We start from the raw sequence: 4,900 nt of genomic DNA, 5'->3' as shown, positions 1-4,900 counted from the left end.
TAGGGGCTGCTATCTTTATATATGAGAGGTACCACTAAGTTATTTAGTCAGAGCATAGAATTCAAGATTTTTAGGAGTAAATTTAGAATTAGTGAAGTAATGTGGGAAATGCAAGTTACTTAGAATATAAATCAGTTTAAAACTTAATGTTCTAATTAAATGGTGTAGGCTATTGAGTATGAACTTTACATATTCTTCTTCTGCTTTCAGATTAGATAGTATCTACAAAACTCTAAACATGTTGTTGTTCTCAGGTTTGGCTGATGGGAAAAATGAGCTGTCTATCTGCATTTACCCCTCTGGTTTTCATATGCTTTGGTAGACACGAATGAATGCTTATCTTGGTAAAAGTCATACTACTGTTGCAATATTTTATCTTTACAGAATCTGAGAAATGCATCAACTCTTTAGCAACCTGAATCCTGGGGCAAAATATGATACATTTTGACCATCAAAAAATCAAGGCACTTTACAGTGCTCACTGTTTACTGTTGTGCTGGAGAATGCCTTGGCTCAGAAGTTTGAAGAGGGATTTCAGTATAATGTGGGACATAAGACCAATAATTGAAAGAACAAGGCAGAATATAATCCAATGCAAACTCATGGCTAGACACAGCACACTACAGGAAGAACAACAATGATACTGGAGTCAAGAAGCCTTCTAGAAAAGGCAGGTATTGACCAGACTTCTGTAAATGAATCATATACTCTAGAAGAAAGGGAAGAAGGATTTCCAGGCCACAGGGCCACTGCAAAAGAAGGAAAACATCACATGGCTAATGGCTTTGGTACATTTAAAGAAAAGTAAAGATGGAGGTGTAGAATGTTGCAGTAAATCCAGATAAAGAGTAATTTTCAAGTCATGAAAAGAGATTCAGATTCTATTTCTCTCCTCACTGTAATTCAACTCACGTCTCATATTACTACTTACTCCTTTGTCGCTTTATCTGCCAGCTTTAAATTGCAACATACAGAGCTACAGCAAAAATTGCTCTGGCTCTTCTCCTTGGTGGTTTCTAACTGAAATCTGACTCGTATTTTCTCATGATGATAGTGAAGGTTCAATTTTTGTGCTAGTTTTGAATATGTATTTGCTTTGTGTGTTTAGAAGTCTATAGTCTTAGCCCATAGGAAATACATGTGTCAATTTTTAATTTTAATGGCTGATCTCAATGCTCATCCCCCACCTTCTTTTTGTTCTCCAGACAGTACACAGAGGGCAGCTTCTGAAAGGCAATATCTGTTTCTTGCTTCAAGGTGACAAAAAATACAGCTAGTAAAGAGAGACAGTGTAAGTCAAGAAATGCCTGTGAGAGAAGAGAAGGTAAGAAATCTGGAACAGCAAGGAATTTCTCACTCCTTTTTGCCTTCAAGGTAGGGTGATGACTCTTTGGTTAATGAAAGATAAGTTACCCATTGTGTATCTTTTCTATTTCCCCACAAATCTATAATTAATGAGGGTTATCTACTCTAATAATTACTATGTTCTTTTTGGCTGTAAATTGATACTAACATGGAATTTCATAAGGCCTCTCCAATATTCTGGCAATTTATGGAACTATGACATATGATCAGTATTTAGTTCATTTTATGAAAACCTTTCCCCTGCTTCATTATATGTGATTGTCTAGCTTAGCCCCCTGATTTTGCCCTCCTTCATAGAAAACATAATCTATCCACTGATAGTTTAAACTTGTCCACTTAGTATAAATTTTATGTTTAGTTGCCCCAGATCTTTGTACTTTTGAAGACTATTCCTTCGATAATATGCCCTTGGTATAGTGGAACTAGATTCAATGAATTTTGTTTGGGCATATGTTGAATACTTTTTTCTAGAAGGTGGTGTTAAGGAATTGATCTTATCCCAGAGTGATACTGAAGTACTGAAAAATGCACAGTCAAGTTTATTTTCTTTGTTATACATCATTTTACCAAAATAGCACCAACTAGAGACCACATTTTTCTAGGAAGTCTCCATGTATCTACTGTGAGATGAATGATAGTAAAGCTCCAGGGATACCTGTGTTGTTAATGGCATACAAAAAACCACTCCTGAGAGCTTTCAGAGATTTCTCTTGGGATGGTATCAGATTATAGAGTTCCTTTTTGAGAACATTGGCTGTTTGATATTACATAGTAAAAAGTCTTTGTATGTGTCATGATGTTGAATCTTTTCAGCCATTCCATTTCTCCCATCTGAGAACACGATACTGAAGTCCTGTTCCTGATCTGACCTCTGAGACCTTAATGGGAACTTGCTTCAGCAATCAGTGGTTCAGTCATCCTCAGACCCCACTAAAATCATTAAGTTATATAGGTGGCTGTAAGATCTTTCAGCTGTGTGTCCAGTGGACACCATCACTACTGTTGGCCAAATGCTGTGACTCACTTCCACTAGGTTGGGCTAGGTTCTCTTTCCCTCCATGGTTCAGAAAGCCACAGGCATGACTTATTTACCCAGAAAACATCTTCTGAAACTTCCTTGCTGACCCTGGAGGGAGGAATGAGATGTGAGCAATGTAAAGGCTGGGAGAAGTTGAATCCCTTGGATCTTGCTTCTTCTCCTGCTCGGTTACATTATTTCCTCAGGCAGTCCTCTCAGCTGCATGGGTTCTTCCAAGAATCTGTAACCTCTATCGCTCTGTTTGGTTTCCTGGTCTAGCTCATTATAACCATTGATGTAGAAAGTTGGTAGATGAGAGCATAGCAGAATATTATGGTATTAAATAGAACTTGCTTATTCTTGCTAGAGTCTCAAAATTTACTGTAAACAAAACATCAAAATAATTATAGTTCTATCATGATGGGTCCCAATATAAAGGCAAAAGTGAAATGAGAGGAGAAATAAAATAACTTTTTGTGTGGGGGTATTTTTGGCTTCAGGATGAGAAAAACAGGGTATTATCCATTCAGCATTAGAGCTACACAGTGGGGCTTATTATATTCTTTTGCCTGTGCTGGGTGTTTCAGAGGCCACGTGGCCAAGTTAAACAGACTGATACAGCACTGTAGACATCAGAGTTATGCTGTGAATGGTGATGACCATTTGAAACTAAATCTCAGACTTTATAATGAAGAGTTCTGTAGTACAATACATATACAAGTAAAAATTTGAATAACTTTGCAACTCTTGATAAGCCTGTTTAGTTCATATTGACAACTTCTGTTACTCAGTACTTGACTCAGGTATTGAGGTTCTAGGGATTCTGGGTAAACTGACAAAACAAGTGTATTTTTGGACAGTGTTTTGAAATAAATTCTGATGCCTATAGAAGCACTGGCATATCACAGAGTACAGCAAATATTAAAAACTGGTGGCTGTTCTACAAGTATTTTGGGGAATTTGATTTTTGTCTTTGGTCTCATAAGAGGCTTGACGCTCTGTTACCTCTCTAATGGGTCAAAGGTCACTCTCTGACAAAACACCGTGGGAAGGAAAAGAAAAACAGCCATTTCTGAGACAAAAAGGATTTGTGATTTTATTTTTATTTTTGCAAGTTGAAACACAGTTTAATGGTAATCACTCAAATAAAAGGACAGAATAATTGTAACTATTTACAAGGACAAACATTTTTACTTCTGCTATCCCTGTGTCCTTCAGGGTAGAGAATCACAAATAAAACGTTCTGGTTGTTTCATCTCCCTAAAAGCACAGGGAAGAAGCCACCGAAGTGATAATCACTCCCAGCTCCAACTGGAAACCCTCAGTAGCCTTGGAAGGATTTTTTCTCTTTCCAAGCACCCCCCACCCCCAGGCCAGGTTTCTTCCTTACACTGTTCTTCACCCAGCTAACCGGAGTTAAATGCCTCAAGGCCCCCTAAAAGGTGCTCCTAGTTAGGCAAGGCTGAATACCTTCACATAGTTGCAACCAATATCAGAGTTTGGAGGAAAATATCCGTCCAGGGTGAATTCTTGATGGCCTGAGATAGAGGAGCTGCATTGCCCGGAGTCTCAGCCACAGGAAGTAGGCAACCGGCCTTGCTTCATCATCAACAGGCCCTTGCTGGCTTTGACCTAGAACAAGACGTTTCTGGGCTTGGTGTTGGGGATTTTCCCCTTGGAGCGCAGCCTGCGAACAGCCTCCCTGAGATGCTTGGGTTGCAGTGGGGATGTTTCCCCCCACCTCTCACACACGTCCAGGGCCTCTTCCACCACCTCCCCGACGAAGACCTTGGCTAGTCCGGCCATGGCAATGACCACATTCTGCGACACCGAGGTACCGGCAACGCTGTGGATCAGATGTTTCACTGTTGTCCTGGGAAAGGCTGACCGGCGATACACTTCATAGCGGTTCAGCTGCTCCTCGGACAAAGAAGACATGAGGAGTTTCCCCTTCTGAACCTCCTCTTCCTCCACTTCCCGTTTCCTCTCTTTCTTCTCCTCGGCGTCTCTTTTTGGTCTTTTGGCAGCAGGAGGAGATGACTGGGACTTTTTCCTCGCACCTGCCCTCAGGTCCCAGTCGTTCTGGCTCCTGGACGCGCCACCTTCGTGCTCAGAGGCTTTCTTCAGTTCCTCAAATCGGTGCCCTGGGGCTTTGTGGGTGTCGCTGGCCCCGAGGCCCATGCGGGCGACGGCATGCCTATGGCACACACCTGTGTCATCAGCTTTGCCGCTGTGTGACAAGCTGCCTTTATTCATCCTGGCACTGGAAGAAGCAGGGTCTCGTGCTGGGATGTCTGATCAGCCACCTGCAACAGGAATGTTGGGAAGCGTTAGGGACAGGTTTGCTGCTCATTTTCTATCCATTTATAGCACATGCCCACAGACACCCCCGTGGACTTACTGGTTGCAGTCTGTAGGTCAGAAATCTCCGTCTGAGTCCTTCCTTATTCAAAGTTGCGGCAGAGAACCAGCCTCCTTAGCGGTCCTCTGGGATCCGGGATCTGTGGGATCTGAGGG

At 41.5% G+C, this 4,900-nt stretch overlaps 1 pseudogene; it reads right to left on the bottom strand.

Annotated features, from left to right (window-relative positions):
• Positions 1–4,015: 4,015 nt before the first annotated feature.
• On the bottom strand, positions 4,016–4,639 carry LOC150008270 (transcription initiation factor TFIID subunit 11 pseudogene; annotated as a pseudogene).
• Between the last annotated feature and the right edge of the window lie 261 nt (positions 4,640–4,900).

The sequence above is a fragment of the Furipterus horrens genome, unplaced genomic scaffold (genome assembly GCF_987537825.1).
Source record: "Furipterus horrens unplaced genomic scaffold, mFurHor1.1.pri manual_scaffold_5, whole genome shotgun sequence".
Lineage (NCBI taxonomy): Eukaryota > Metazoa > Chordata > Mammalia > Chiroptera > Furipteridae > Furipterus > Furipterus horrens.
This window is presented reverse-complemented; position numbering and strand designations above follow the sequence as displayed.